The sequence below is a fragment of the Chiloscyllium punctatum genome, chromosome 25, assembly GCF_047496795.1.
Source record: "Chiloscyllium punctatum isolate Juve2018m chromosome 25, sChiPun1.3, whole genome shotgun sequence".
NCBI classification, from domain to species: Eukaryota; Metazoa; Chordata; class Chondrichthyes; order Orectolobiformes; family Hemiscylliidae; genus Chiloscyllium; species Chiloscyllium punctatum.
Genome location: NC_092763.1, coordinates 18,496,112 through 18,513,548, shown reverse-complemented (window position 1 = coordinate 18,513,548; position 17,437 = coordinate 18,496,112).

Sequence of the window (17,437 nt, the reverse complement as noted above, 5' to 3'; positions counted from 1 at the left end):
ATCAGTCATACCATTTCAAGATAATACCTAGCATGGAAACACTATTGGAACATTGTGTTGCTGAGCTTGAATGTCTACTGTAACTAAATTATTTTGGATCAATCAGTAAATCAGTAATGCTTAAACCATTATCATATGATACAAAGAAGTGTTGTTTAATAAAGAATTCCACTAATGAAAGATTTCTGCTTTATTTCAGAAAGAGCACAGCTTTGTTGTTTGTTATGCTGAAATGTGGGTTTTGAATTAGCAGGATTAGAATGAGTTAAGCTATCATTGCACAGCCTAGAATATTATAACTGCTTGACCACAATCCCTGTTTATTTTTGCTAACAACAAGAGATCTGTGACAGGAGTGCCAATATTAGGCAACATTTCTTTGATATGTATTAATAATGGCTGAGATTTGTCAATTTTACCATAATTTCTTCCTGTTGCTATTTTTCAGGAGTTTAGGATATGGACAATGAAGTAAAATCCTGCTGTACTTAACATGGAATATTTTAGCACGGCAAAGTGGAATACTGCAGACTTGTGCCCACAATGTATACTCTAGGAAAACATGAAAGGCCATGTGCCTTCCTGAATTCCTTTGCTTGTTTATGCTGCAATGTTGCAATAGTTTTCATAGGAATAAAAACCATGGCCAATCTCCACAAAGATCACACGATAAACATTAAATGCCTGTTATCACTGAGCCTTCAGTCATCTTTGGATTTTTGTCATTTTTTTTCATATATCATTATTGTTAACCTGACTTTTCATTAAAAGTTTATCTAAGTGCTACAGTTTTCACATAATCCCTTTCACTCTGTTAGCTTAATGTTAAAACCATAACAGTAAATCACTCTAAGGAGCTGTATCAGGAATGGTTTAATTGCTGGTGAAATTGAAATGTACAAATTTTACTTGACTATCTCATGCTGTTATGGCTTAAGAGTTCAGTAAATGTTGAAGTTCTATTCCTGGAACATTGTGTGAGATGGTACAGTACCTTACTGCTAATGTTATGGAAGAATCAGATCATCACCACAGAGATACATTAGCTTGGCTGAGTGAATACAAGATCTTAAGCAAGGCCCTTGATTTGATCATTGTTTTTCTTGCAAATATTTAAGCAGAAGATGAATACATTAATGACAATTAATTGGGTCAAATGTGGAGATGCAATGGCTATTTTGTTCTGAACTGCTACACACATAATGTGTTGCTGTAAACATACACAGGGGAAAAAAAAGTGCAGTTTTTCTGTGCCCAAACTGAGGCATTCTTTTCCATTGTCCACCATGACACATTAATAACTCTTTGACGTCTGCGTCAGCAGGCAATGGGTTTCATGTCCTACTCCAGAAATTTCTGACTAAAATCTTGGCTGAAGTTTCAGTCCATTATTGTTGGGAGCATGCCTAAAAAGTCTAAGAACAAAGGAATGAGTCTTCAGAGATGAGGTCATAAGCTGGAGGAAGTAACAGAGATAGTAAAGCGTGAATTTTGAGAGGAATTGGGAATGGTATGCAAGCTGGAGGCAACCTAAGTGAGAAAGTCTGGATCTGATGGACAATCATGACAGGTATGAAATTGGTTAGAAGCTGGAGAGAGTTAGGTTAGCTCCAGAATGTGAAGGATCAAAGTCAGTGACCCAACCATTGCAACAGTAGAGTTTGGAAGTTTTAGAAACAAGAAGGAGGGTTTCAGTCTGAGGTACTAGTGGAGACAGGCAAAGGTTTGGAAGTGGAAGGGCTTCGTTATAGACAGGATATGGAGTTGGAAATTCATCTTGGAGCAGAAGAAAATGTTACAATTGCAAACAGTCTCATTAAACCTGAGGAAATGGATAAGCAGTGACACGGAGATAACAATCAAGATACAGAGTTTGTAATGAGAGTTGTAGATGAAGGGATTGGTCCTCCAAATATTAGGCTGGAAGGGAGCAAGATGGCAGAAGAGGGGTCCAAAGAGATAGTGAGGCAGATCAATAGTGACAGCATGTGGCTGCTAACTCCATGCCTGCATGATATTATCACAAAGAAGAAACATGTAGTAGAGGAAATATATGAAGCAGATATGTTTGAGAATTACTTGGGGTGATGATATAGAGGTGGGAAAGGAAATTATTCTTGGCATTGCTGTGGTGAGGGTTGAATTGACATACTTGGAACCAAGTGATAGAGTGCTAGGAGGTTGGATGACAAAAAGCAGTCATTGGATGAGGGTGGTGTGATTGGTGTATCAAAGCAGAACAATTGACAAGGACTAACAGCTGTGGTTAGAGAAATTAATTTTGACTTTTCTTATGGCACAATTTGGAACAACAGAAGCCTGGCAATATGATATCCTAAAATGAAACAATATTACATTTGAAATGTTCATAGCCAACATGCTTGCCTTTTTTGATGCAGGCAATATCCAATATAACTTATTCAGAAATTGCAATGGTTCTCTCATCTTATGAGCTGTAAAACATCCATAATCTCAATCAATGGAAGACGAGTTCTTAATTTGCAGCAATCCAGAGATTGTGGAAGTATTGATCAACTTGGCAAAAATTCACCCAGCTAGAATTCTTCCTCTGGCCTTGATTTTTGGCAATGGATCAGAAAGAAGATGAGAAATAAGGCCTTATTGAAGATAACTACCCTTCCAATGTGGTAATTCTCCTGCTAAGATGAATTCTGCATGCTCTTTCTTTTTATTTGTTTTCTGAGCCATTATTCTCCCATTTATGAAGAGTGCTATTAGAGTATCAATTAGTTTGATGTTTTTCCTTTGGTCTTTTAAGTTGGATTGGGACAGGCTGGTATTTGAATTGGCACTGACATTGGTAACACCATTTCTAAGAGTGGTTGAGTGGCAAACTCTGAGATTCATATATAATTGTTCTAGATCAAGCACAATTATCTGTATCTGACAAAATCATCAACAGGAACTTATTCACTGAATTAGCTGAAAAGCCTAATCACAGTGTGCATTCTAGAGAAAGTGGCCGATGCAAGTACATTTGGATAAGTACTTGAATAGGAAAGATTTGGAGGGACATGGGTCAAGTGCAGGTAGCTGGGACTAGTTGAGTTTGGAAACATGGTTGGCATGGACTGGTTGAATCAAAATGTCCGTTTTTGTGCTGTGTGACTCGATGACTCTATGACACTATAATTGGTAATCAATTTAGATTGAACTGGAGTCTTCAATGTAATGAAAACATTGCATTCCCTTTCACAGGAGCATTGTCAGGCAAAATTTGATATCAAGTCACAAAATGAGATAACCAAAAATTTGATTAACTTCTTGTTTTGAAGATGATATTAGGATAGGCCAAAGAGATTGAGAGATAAAGGGAATTAGCAGTGCCACTCTGGAGCATAAAGCCAAGGTAGTTGAAGACATAGCCACCAAGGGAGGATTTATTAAGGCTGAGGAGGTATCTAGCCAGAATTAGAGGGAGGCTAAGATTAATACATTTGGAGGGAGGAAAGGTAGACAAGCTTATAACACAAGAGAAGGTTGTATAGATCGGAGATGAGCAACCTTTCGATGGACAAGAAGTGAAGGTTCCAGACAAAACTGAACTTGGCTTGTGTGGGTTACGTTCTGGGTCAAAATCCTCCAATGGCTTTGTGGGTCAACCCTCAAATGATGGATTGCAGCTTCTCAAGAAAGCAGCTCATCACCAACTTCTCAAGGGCAACTAGGGATGGGCAATAAATGCTGGCCCAGCCAGTGACACCCACATCCCACAAATGAATTTTTTAAGAAGTTCTGAAGCAAGGGGATGACATAAACTGAGAGGCTTCAATATAAGATTCTTCCACTTGGGCACGATGGTGAACAATACAGAGAATGTTGTCTAGTTGGTAAATACGTTAATGCCATATTTAGACACTTTGACCAGAAACAATTTAGATTACTTCTACATTAATTATTACTTGTTTTACAATTAAAGGATGCTGACATTGCATTAGAACGGCTGTAGCTCATTTTCATTCAGAAAGCATTTCCCAGCTAATATCCATGTCAGGTTCAGCTACTAACCGTGCATTTCACTGGTGTGTTATTCAAATCATGTAATTGGTTTGCTTAAAGCCCAAATGAGGTATAAGCAGCATTGCATTCCCAAAACCGTTAACAAGCTGATTAGTCAATTGTTTAATTTTTCTGTCGATTACAATTTGCAAGCAGTGGTATCATATTTAATGAACCGGCACAGCTCCTATAAACGTGTCTTCAGAATAGTGCCTAAGTGATCAAGCTCTACAGTCATTTGTGATCATTAAAAGCTATCACCTTAAAGGTAAGACCACCTAGTCCAAGCTCACAAGTATAACTCTCCACTCAGACCTGATGCATTACATACCAAAGCTTAATTCCTCGCTGTACAGATATTATGGTAAAATTTGCATTGTAAAGCTGCATGCTGTGAAAGAACATATCTGGAATTTATGAGAGTCTTTAGTTGTATGAAGAAACTAGTATTGTTTCCCCTTCAAGTATAGAGAGATAAGGGTTGATAGAGTTGTTCAAAATCAGGAAGGGCACTTGATAGAGATAGAATTAAATTTTGCCAGGGTTAGTAACCAGAGGAAACTGATTTAAGCTCATTCAAAAAAAGGAATCAGAACTTTTTTTTCTTTTTACGCAGTGAGTTGTTAAGATCCAGAGTAATTTGTCTAAAAAGATATTGGAAGCTGATTCAAGATTAACATCCAAAAAGAAATTGTAGGCTTACAGAGAAAGAAGAGGGAATGAGATGAGTTGGATAGCGAGGTAAAAGATGCAATGTAATAGGGTGGGTAGCTCTCCGGGAATAGCCAGGAGTTGACTGGATTCATCCTGAACTCTGGGTAGCGACTAAAAACAGTCCAAGTGCTGTTTTAATGCTAAAGTATTCCATTGATTACTGGCAGCTACAGATGGCATGTAACTGGAGGGGCTGGATGATCTGTGATCACAAGTAATTCTCCCACATTGGCACAGCATGATAACATGGGACATTTACATGGTGCCAACATGATTATAAAGTACTCATTACTGCTTGTGGCTTTGCCAGTTTGTTCCTGCTAATACTTTGCCTGAGAGTCAATATTAAATGAGCTTGAGTTGCAGAGTCAACTTTATCTCGAGTCAAGACTTTTTTTATTCACTCACAGGATATGGGCATCACTGGCTGGGCCAGCATTTATTGCCCATCCTCAGTTGCCTTTGGCATCATGGCGGTGAGCTGTCTTCTTGAACAGCTGTAGTCCGTGTGCTGTAGGTATAATCAAAAGGAACCAGAGAGGCAACCTTTTCACACGGAAAATGTTTCGTGTGTGAAATGAACTGCCAGAGGAAGTGGAAGATGCAGGCACAGTTAAAACATTTAAAATACACTTGGACAGGTACATGAGTAGGAAATCCTTGGAGGGAGATCAGCCAAACGCAGGCAAGTGAGACCAGCTTAGTTTGGGAAAATTGGTCTTCAAGGATTGGTTGGACCAAAGGGTTTATTTCCATGTTGTATAAATCGATGACTTCATGACTGTATGGCCTGCACCTCCCTTAGGAAGTGAATTCCAGGATTTTGACCCAATGATAGGGAAGAAATGGTGATATATTTCCGAGTCAAAATGATGAGTGACTTGCAGGGCAACTTGCAGTTGGTGGTGTTCCCATTTTTCTGTAGCTCTTGACCTTACAGATGGAATTGGCTGTGGGTTTGGAAGGTGCTGTCTGAGGATCTTTAATGAAGTTCTGCAGCACATCTAGCAGACAGTACACACTGGTGCATTGGTGGTAGAGGGAAGGGATGTTTGTGGATGTGGTGCCAATCTTATGGTCTGTATTGACCTGGATGGTGTCAAGCTTCTTGAGTGCTGTTGGAGCTGCACCCACCCAGGTAGGTGGGGAATATTCCATCACACTCCTCACTTGTGCCTTGTGGATGGTGGACAAACTTTGGGGAGTCAGGAGGTGAGCTACACACTGCAGTATCCCTCACCTCTGACCTGCTATTGTAGCCATTGTATTCGTATGGTGAGTCCAGTTCAGTTTCAGGTTAATGGTAACCTCAGGATGTTGATAGTGTGCGGGAAAGAGAGAGAGGAGAGAATATTGTGCCAGCATAGGCCCACCAGCCAGGAACATGCCCTTGCAGGTCTGGAAAATTCATATTTAACAGCGCAGCATCTAGAAAGATTCCAGATTTTACCCTGGTTGGAAAAGAAAGTTTTCCCAAGATTCCAGAGATCATTGTACAATGAAGTGTTGCTTCCCTGCCTTTTTTTGCTGCTGGACTAGAAAAGTTGCATATACAAGACCTAAATGCTAGACTTAAGAAGTTTCCCATAAAAGACTTGACTCAGAATCTCAGAGCCTTGAAGCAGAGATAAATTGGCAAAATGGAGCATTGTTATTTACATAAAGCTAGCCTAGAAAATGTTAACTTGATCATTTTAATAGCTATCAATACAGCTAAAATAAAAGTTAATCAATGAGTCATCGTGCTCTAGGGAGAAACAAAAATCTCCTGAAGTAGCTTTGCTCTGAGTTGGTATCGCTATGATATAAGTTTAATGCACCAAATCATAAGATTCTCTGAATTCCAAAGTAAAGTATTACAACGTATCAAAGCTGACATCCACATTTGAATCTAACATGCCAATCTCTGTCATGTGACGCTAGGCTCATTTATAAATTCTGCCTCAATGTTCCTAATCTTCCTCTTCCAGCACTTAAAAAAAAATCTGTATTCATATTTCTTTTAGTTGCGATTTTTGAATCTGGTGTTTTCTGTCATCATTCTAGTATTTTTCCTTCCCACACAAGCCAGAGTTTAACACCAGCGTTAGCAGCTACATACTGAGGTAAAATTCAATGTATGTTGATGAAATGACTTCATATGATCCAAAGATTTTAGTTAAAGTTTTTTTTAAATACTTCCTCTTGAACTTGACTGGTCAATCTCACTTTCAAAGTGTTACATTTGGACTGCAAATACTCTGATTAGTCTTGTGGACAAATTTGAATCTTCTAGCTCCCTAGGAAAGATTAAGGTGCTAGAAATATTTGAGTTTTTTTACTCAAGCCTCCTCACTCGTTAAAAAAAATACAAACTTAACATGCACATAATTCTAATGCAAGAGGAAGTAATAAAATAACATTTTCTTTGTAAACTAACCAAAGTAAAGTCCAAGAAAATCACTGCAAATGTGGCATATCTGAAACTATTTCATACTTGTGTCAATACCACACTGTTAAACAAATTAATATATTCATTCTCCATTCTAAACAGCAGCCTGAATTTTAAAATACATGAAAAAGGAAACTTTGTACAAATTAAAATTAACCACACAGAAACTAAGTGCATCCTTTTTCCATTCATCACAAATGGTGAGTTCTATTGGTGGCCTTTGGTACCCTGTCACCTCTAAATAGTTCCTTTCTCTTGTTCTGCATAGTTCAGCTTTCATTCCATGCAGTTTATAGATCATTTGAGCTGAACAATGATGCAGCAACAGTTTCCAGCCACACACAGCCTCTCACAGTGGTCGGGAACATGAGACTGGTGTGCTGTTTGGGTCAATGTTGGTGTCCTTTTAACTGACTCCAATGGGCAAGGGTGGGAGCTGGAATAGAAGATGGGGCATTTTCCCATGCTCTGACATCAGAACACTGAAAAGGAAAGCACTGACAAAATTTGTTGTACTTTGAGAAATGCAATGATTCTGCATAAAATCAATGAAAAAAACGCTGCCATAAAGTAACAAAAAATCACTCTTTAATTATCTTTTCAGCTCAGTAGTTAAAATGCCCGCATAGAGAGAATTTGAGTACAAGTAATGAGTCTTTAAGTCAGCTGTGATTCATCAGTTTGAAATTGTCCTGCAAATGACTGAATTGTCCATCTTGGGGCCAGTGACTGTGACTCTCCAGAAAGTGTACTTGTGCTTTCTGTTGTTCCTAGTATGAATAGCATTGCTGTCCGAAGTTACAGATGGAGTCTGCAATCTGACTGGGATCTGCCTCTCTGTATTTCCCACTGGTTACAAACGGAGAGATACAAATAGAGAGAGAAAAAAAGCTGCCAGCTCTCTCAAAAGATCTGTGGAAGCAAAATCAGCATTTGAAATAAATTGTTCAACTAATCCTTTAGAATTGCTTGCAAGAGGAATTCTCTTTTAAACAATACTGCATTTATTAAAACATCATTCAAAGAATTGTAAAAGAGGTGTGACTAATTATAGCTTTAATTACAGCTTAGCAAATTGAATTTGGAAAGCATTGACATCTAGCTAGGTCTTCAATTTTCAAAGGTAGGTAGCTGAATTCCCTCAAGTACAGGTTAATGCCGTTGTGTGTTTCTGCATAGTCATCCAGGTAGAGGCAATTAAGCTTCCAATTCATCTTCTGTGGAAGAATAGATTTCTGGAGTGTGATATATTATTAATTACAGAGAATGACATAGAACTTTCAGCGCATCAACTGATCAGGCCTGGGCTAATGTTTATGCCTCACAGGAGCAGTATAATGCGGGTGGTGTGCTTAAGACATGTTCCCACCGATTCAAAATTTGAATTAAGCTTGAGTAAATAATCTTGATTGCTAGATGTGAGTTCCTTTGGCCCTTCTACAGGAAAGAGGGTATAAACAGAGTGTTGGGGATTGACTGGCCGTGTTACACATTTTTTCTCTTCACTTTCAATTGGGATCAAATCAGGCAACATGTATAAAATATGTTTGATTTGCTGTTGCCTGTTTGTCAGCCTAGTCCAGGTCCCATTTCAAACTCTGAAATCCAAAAGAAATTTCTTTTTAACAGTGATATATATGAGGGCATTAAGGAAATGTAATATCTTAATATCATACCGTTATAATCAGCTTTCTTTTAGATCAAAAACAGTTATTAATAATTAATTTTACTCTTGCTAACTTTTTTTTCTCGCTCATAAAGATTTTAAAACTTTGCTGAATGAATTACCCTCTTGTCCCTCAACTGAGTGAATATTATTCAGCCACAAGACTTCGGAGCCAGTTCTATAAAGGTATTTGAAGACAGGAGGCCATGTGCCCGATCTTACTATCTAGTGGCCAGTTAAAACATTTTTCTTCACCATAAAGTCCCTCATTAAAATCCATCTTTGATCGAGTTTTTGATCATGTTTCATTGTATCTCTTCCTTGGGCACAACCTGTTTTTTTAACTAAACTTCTGCACAGTGGCTATATAAATGCATGTTTCAATTGCTATAGGTTATAAGAACAAATTGTTCTTGGCCCAATGCAGTAACTAGAAAGAAAGAAAAATATATAACTGCAGTAGGATGAATCAGAGCAGAAACATCATCTGAATTTCAACAATTTACATCAAAAATACAGAATTGGATACCTTATTTTATGCCATTGCTGTTTGTTAACAATTAATTGTTTCAGTGGATAACATTTTCAGCAGATATCTCTGCTGGGATCAATGCTGGTCACCATAAACATAAATAACTGGGACTCAGGACTGATGTCAAAATTTGACAAGGTCATGAAGACTGCCAACAAAGTACTGGAATTCATGTCTAGAGGAATAGAATATGAAAGCAGACAGATAATGTAACATTAATAGACAATCTTGGTTATGCCACATTTGGAACATGTTGCAATGCTCGATACTGCATCAGAGACATCGAAGTAAAGATAAAAATAGAAAATAGTCATTTCATAGTTGTGTCTCACTGATAAAAAGGACAAGAAAGATTTACAAGGATGTAACCAGAATTGAAAGGCTGCAGCTATTGGAAAAGATGAAGAGGCTGGGGGGTTCTATTATCTGAAGAAGAGAAGACCAGCAGATGTTCTTTCAAAGAGTAATTAGAGTCCTTTTGAATTATAAAGGGGTTCAATAAGATAGAAGTAGAGAAATTATTTCCACCTATGAGTGAGTCAACATCAAGGGGAGAAGATATGAACATAAGATAGCAGCTATCAGTTTGAACAAAGAATGTTCGATGCAGTGTATGGTAGAATTCACTGACACATTGACTGGTTGATGCAGGTAGCACTGACACAGTTAAGGCAAAACTAAATGCACACATTCGACAAAAAAGAATAGGAAAGAATAGGAATCATGTGGGAAGAGGTACTTAAAGTGTGAGGATGCTCGACTAGAGTATAAACACTTACAGGGACCTCTGTCTCTACTGTTGATTGTAAACTTTGATTTTATATTTAACCAATACTTTAGAAATTTGCGTCTTCTTTAACATTCTGGATTGTATTATAACTTTGAAAAAACAAGAGGCAGTTGGCAGTCAGAATAAATTTTACTCAAAATAATTTTAATAACTTCACAATTGTAAACTTGCATCTTGATGGCAGTGTAAGGATTTTCAGTGAAGCAGCTTCAGTGAGTAAATGCAGTTTGCTTCAGTTCAATCATAATTATAATCACTGTGATAGCATTTGGACATAAAGAAGAGAAATACGCTCTTTCGCACGTGAAAGCGAGTTACCAGGCCTCCGTCTGTATGTCACAAATTAACATCACCATTTGTATGCTAATTTCATTCATTTATTTGGCAGAAAGTATTCAAATCCAAATCAGTTTTTTTCTCAATGGTGGGAATGTTCTTCCCTGAATTATTATTAGTTAATCAGGAGTAACAAATGTAAAGAGTGAAGAAGATTTTTGTTTAGTTGTTAAGACCCTGCAATTTTTGTGCACATAACATTTTGTCAAAGAACCAAATTGTACAACCGTCCCAGTTAGGTATGTGAACCAATTCAAAGTATAGCTTTCTCTTTGCAGCTCATAAGTACTATTATGAAAGGACCCTTGTAGAAGTTTACACAGTTCTTGTAAGTAACAATCACTTCCCACTGAACATTTCATTGAGTTGCAGTTGAGATAAAGATCACCACTAACGTACATTCGCGCTCTCCCAGGGGAATGCTCGCCTTAGTCCAGTTAAGTGCCTTTGGTGACACTTGACCCATGAAATTCAGTGGAAGTAACACAATTTTCTTTCTTGTAAGCTGAGAATTAAGTGGTAAGAATATGAAGTACGGCTGCTCTGAAATCTGACCTGAAATTTGCCATTACCTGAGAGGCAACAGCTATAGCTATTGAACGTGGTAGGTGGGTTGCAAAGCAACACTTAACATAAAATCAGAGGCCACAGAAGCTGCCAGAATCTTTTCCAAAAAAAAATGGCTAAGAGTTTCAGGCAATTTCATAACTCTCAGATCAACAGAGCAATTGCATTTAAATCTTCTATTCCTCAGCCCCCAAGAAAATAATAGGAACAGCGTAGAATAAAGGAAACTTTGTACCTCGCATGATAAACTGCAGGTGCCTGTTGAATGAGCAGTGGTACGATTTCTGTTTCAGTGCCCAGTACAGATTGTTTTGCTCTGCTTGGCCAGATTGATGCATGATTTTCACGTTGTGCAGTAATGTAGGTGGCTGGTGAAATTATACTTGGTATCAATCAGCCACATACAGGTATTAGTTACTGAAGCTCTGTATTCTTTCTCCAACAATGCACGTCAGTTTCTAACGCTCTTGTGATAACCGAGAAAGTGACACTTTTATTCGTTCTCTTATTTCATTGACCACAATTAATGTTAATAAAGACATGCTGACCGAGGTTAACTTGAACTGAATAAAAAAGGTTGGCTCTCCTTTGTCGTATCTGCTTGACTGACAGGCCTTGCTGTGGTGGAGTTGCCTCTCAGCAGGTTAGTTAATCTCGCCTGATCTGGGTTGAAAAAGCAACAAAGTACCAGCCCCTTCTCCTCCATGGTGCTGACCACTGTTTCTAAGAAATCTTTCAGTCAAATGGAAATGCTATTTCAGAAAAGTTGAGAGTTCTCACTTCCCTGAACACTACTTTTCCTCCTTTATTTTCTTTCATCCTCCCACTCTTTTTCCTGCTCTTCTCTCAACCTCACTTGACTTATAACTCTCATCCCTCTTTCACTATCCTCACTTTTCCCCAATTCTGGTCCTTTCTTGCTTGAATTAAAACTCAATTGTCTCATCAAGTTACCATTCATTTCAATGTAAAACAAAAAGAACATTCAAAATTTTTACTCAAGTCATTAGTTAACAAATATTTACGTTTCAGCAGTCATATTCTGGGGAATGTGATTGAATAGAGAGACCTTGGAGTGCAGGTACATAGTTCCTTGAAAGTGGCATTGCAGGTACACAGGATAGCAAAGAAGGTATTTGGCATGCTTGCCTTCATTAGTCAGAACACTGAGTACAGGAACTGGGATGTCATGTTACAGCTGTATAAGACATTGTTAAGGCCACCTTTGGAGTGTTGTGTGCAATAATGTTCGCCCTGCTTAGGAAGGATGCTATTAAATTGGAAAAGGTGTAAAAAATATTTACAAGGACGGTACCAAGACTGGAGGGTTTGAGTTATCAGGAGATATTGGATAGGCTGGAACTTCTTTCAGTGGAGTGTAGGAGGCTGAGGGTTATTTGTATAGGGACTTATCAAATCATGTGGTATAGATAAGGTGAACAGCCAAGGTCTTTTCCCCATGGTAGGGGAGTCCAAAACTAGAGGATGTACATTTAATGTGAGAGGGGAAGATTTAAAAGGAACCTAGGGACAATGTTTTTACACAGAGAATGGCGCATATAAAAAGCGAGCTGACAAAGGAAGTGCTGAAGGTGAGTGCAATCACAACATTTAAAAGACATTTGGGTAGGTATGTAAATAGGAAAGCAAATGCAGGAAAATGGGACTAGTTTGGTTTTGGAAATCTGATCAGCATGGGTAAGTTGGCCGAAGATTCTGCTGCATGACTCTATGAACAACTCCACCGACTGTATATAAATCAGTCAACGAAAAATCCGATAACCTGCTTCCATATAACTCCCTAAGAAGCTTCTTAGCCATTCGTTTGTGATGAAAAATGTTGATTTAATAACATGTAAAGAATGCTCATGTTTGAAATTCTTGAACCATGTTTAACCAAAATATTTAACAATACCTCATTACAAATGTATAACTTTCACCTCAACTAATAGCAAATATTCAGAACACTCTTCAGGCTGCATCTTATTTTTTTTTCGGTTAAGTGTCGGTTTTGGGGAGTTTCACAAATGGTTTCTCTCCTCGAGCTCGAGACAGATCTCTCGTCATGCCTAGCCATTATTAGCTCATTAACTATCTGCCCCGCCTGTATGGCAGCCTCTCTCACAATTCTAGCCCCTCCCTATTACATGCCATTTCTGGAACAATTCGCCACTCACACCCACCAAAAGACGAGCATCCACCTTTCCTGTACCAGCTATAAAAGGCTGCTATGCATTCAGACAAAATACCATCAACGAAGGGCACTGCCAGATTGCCAATATGATGGCACAGCAGCTGTAAAGCCAAGCCAGTCACATCATAAAGACACCATGGCTGACACTGCCTCACGTATATGGCTCCAATCTCTCACCTTAGTCACTGCCTAACCACCAGGCCAAACAGTCCTTAGCTACACACCCTCACACCAGCCTCTCTAGGTCAATGCTACCGTCCCCTGCTATGGACCTCCATCTTGATGTTGTCCAGGGGGGTTGCGGGAAGCACCACATTAAGACAAGCATTTGGACAATTCCAAACATTAGCTTTGATTTACAGCCAGCAAACGCAAACACAAAGAAAGTGAATAGCGTCTGCAGTTTGGTCCCGTAATGCAAGTCAGATGTTGGCACCATGACCAACAACCATTCTACAGTCCATGACGGTTTGCTGCATCCAGGTCTCATTGACTGAAGCTGAGTATTAATCAGGCATTGCCTGGCTTGTAATGCCCAATGCAGCTGAGCACTATCATGCAGAAGGGGAGCTTGCTCCTTCTCGATGTCCTCATGCCCCTCATCCTCCTCTGAAGACGAGCCCCATACGCCGAGTTCACCAGCATTCGGCACATCACACCATCGCTGGCTTGAATTGTGCAGAGAACGCCAGGCCAGGATGATGCAGCACACTCTGTGTGAACTGTATTGGAGCACCAGCCCCTACCCCTAGACTGGTTCAAGAAACAGAGCCGCATCATTACCATTCCTATTCTCTGCTGCACTTCTGCTCTGGGCTGCTGCAAGGATGGTATTAAACGTACCCTCTGCATTAGTCAGGAAGTTGTGTGTTATGCAATGGTGTCATCAACCATGGTTGCAGTTGGCATCATGTGTCTCCCAGTCACCAGCCTTGTTAGGCCCTGGATTCTCAATCACAACAGATACACATGAATGTCTAGGGTGGAGTAATGGCAGTTGTAGCAGTGGTAGCAGTGATTACAGATCACCTGAGCATTAATGGAACAGGATACCTTCCCACTGATGAATTTCTCTGTATTGTGATACTGTCCTCTCAGTGCCATGTGTGTCTAGTTGATGGTGTCTTTAGGTTGCTCACAGTGGGTGGTCAGATAAGAAGCTGCATGTATTGAGGCAGGTTGTGCAGGCACTAAGGTCACAAACAAACAAACCTCACCTTAACAGGAAACTCAACACATGCCCGGAACATGCAAGATAGGCCTTGCTGATGGCTGTAACTAAGTGGAGTTAATCTTGAATGAATAAGCCACATGATGATTGGAAATTGCTCAAGCTACATACATTATCTGTAAAGATCCCAATGGAACTAATACTACTTTAAGTATTCATTTGAAATTGGATATGTAACAATTTATGATGAAATGAATGGTGGAGAAAGGAAACAAGGCACAAGCTCCTACATTATCCTAGCTGGTATATTACAATATGCTTTATATGGAACAACAGAAATCAACATAGAAAAGTTGCTTCTGATGCTTCTTAACCTCATAATACACTGACATAGGCCTATATTGAATATTTTAAGCATATTTTCCTTCAATCTGTGCCTGCAACCTTGTGTTTTCGGTCTTGAAGACTTGGATCCCAGTTCCATAGAATAAACTGACTTGTGTACAGATAAATCAGTATCAGTCTGCTCTCTCAGGTGAACAGGAAAAATGTCGAGGAGACCCTGAGGATTGTGTCCTCTGTACTGATTAATATTTGTTCCTGACCATCATCACTGAAAAGAGATTATCTATGAAGAGGAAGATGGCACGGGGCAGGGTGACACTAGGCACATGGACACACAAGATGGCTGCTGCGCTATCAGTTGGCCAACTTGACACACAAGTTGGCCGCCGTATCACAATATGGAGAGAAATAGCAGAGCAGATACAGACACTGCTCGGGACCACCAGAATGCCAGCACAATGCACTCACAACCTAGTTGATTTGTTGAAGGGGGGTGGGGAGAGAATGCACATGAGTAATGAACACTCCCGGCCGAAGTGTCTGGGTCCAGCCAACACCTCTTATAGAAATGCTAACAGCTTGATACAGACTCAATACGAAATGCTAAAAGCCAGGGCTGCAGTAATCGTCCTTCTCAGGAAGACCGATTAGCGCCCATTACTACAGCAATGGATTTCCGTGCAGACATTGAAACTAACAATGTCTACATTGAAACTGACAATGACCACGCGGAAATTAACAAAGGCTGGAACTGATAAAGATAGCATCGAAACATTCCACGATTCTGCAATGATTGCCATAAACAAACCACGTTACAATCTCATCACTGACCTAATATATCACAAGAGGTATAAACGTTTCTTGATATATGCTCCGGGTCGAGAGAAGACTTGTAGCTGACCACTGTGCTATTGGTGTCTTTCTCTCCAATAGTTCCTTGTGCAATAAGCTCTGTCATTAAACCCCGGTTCTAACTCCAAGACTGGTGTTTTTCCCCACAACATCTAGTTGATACTTCCTTGGTGTTTTTTGATGTGTGTATTTCCTTCATTGCAAGAGTACGATACTTTCTGAACTCCTCTGGACATCTGTCGAGCCCTGACATCTTGGATACTGCTCGTATCTCTGCTGTTTGAAACCTTCCCCTCTGCTCCTAGATACCTAATTCATTAACTGCCTGGGGGTACCTAACTTCCACTTCTGCTGCCTTTGACCAACATTGACTTACCTTCTCTCTCTCTCTCTCCCTGAACAAAACTGACTCTGACCCTTGAACTGTTGCTCACTGACACTTGAACTGATCTGTGTGATATATCAAAACTCTCCAAGAGAAGCTCGCCCTTGTTATTAGGCAGTAACGATGTTTCAAGCCCTGGGCACCCTATGCTTAAATGCTACAATCTCAACAGTATAAATGAATACAAAAAAGCTGGATTTTATCACAATAATTCCAAAATAAAGAGCAGCAGTTTAAAATGCAACACTTTGAAGTGTAATGGATGCTTGCCACATATATTAATGTAATTCTGTGTCACTTGATGATAAGCAGAGATTACTTATATGTAACAAAATGGAACACATTATAAATTAGATACAAATAGAAGCTTGCAGAAGAAATCGTTTCCTCTCCACTTCTCGAAAACGAAAATGTCAGCATTCTGGCCAACTGATCAGAACGGAGAAGCTACGGAATATCTTGTTCAAGGTGAAGTGAAGACTAGCAGAAAAAGGAATCAACCATGGCACAGTTGGATGAGGAGGGCTGTCACAATGTGGTTGAGCACAAACCACAGTGAATGTGTGACAATGTCACGGGCTGGACACGTGTGGCAAACCATAGTAACACACCCTCTGGAAGGAGATGCAAAAGCATCGACAGCCTTTTTTTCCAGTCATAAAGAATAAGTGCAGTGTCATTGCAATAAATTTATTAGAAATCTCAAAGCTTGGAAAGAAGCTGCCTTTCACACAGCTCAGACAAATTGAAAGCAAACATTTCTGATATGGAGACATGATTACTGGAACGGTTATGACCAATTCAGTACAGTTATTTCATATACTGTTGTTTTAGAAAAAGGTTGGAAATTTTTAGAAATGCTTGTTTAAGATGTGTTTCCCTGCCCTCCTTGATAGATCTAAGTTTTTCTTAATCAGATACCATGTAAATAAATTATTCAGGGTTTTAAATCAACTTGAACACGTTCCGCGAGAAAAAAACATTAGCATAACATAAACATTGTCAGCTAGTTTGGTTTGCTAATGCTGAAATTAGTTGAGGTGTTAAAGGTAACACATTGATTTGGTAAAGAAGTTTAATTATCGCCAGGCTTATTTCACACATTTTTGGAATGATCTAAAAAGTACAGAAGAGAGTGCAACACAGAATTTGCTGCAAATCCTTTGCATTTCATCATGAAGATATGCTATGTCCCAGCTCTTCATGCTGTTGCACTTTATAGCTGAAAGCAAGGAGACTTCTATTCTAATCTTGCCTAAGACACCATTCTTTCTTACAAAGAATTCACATGCCAACACAACACATATGCATATTGATACCTGTTTATCGCACACAGATCATTTTCAAAATTGTCAATGGATCCTTGGCTTTATGATGTCTGCACGATATGAATCAGAGTCTGTTTATCCAGAAGTTGAACTTCGAGCTGGTGCT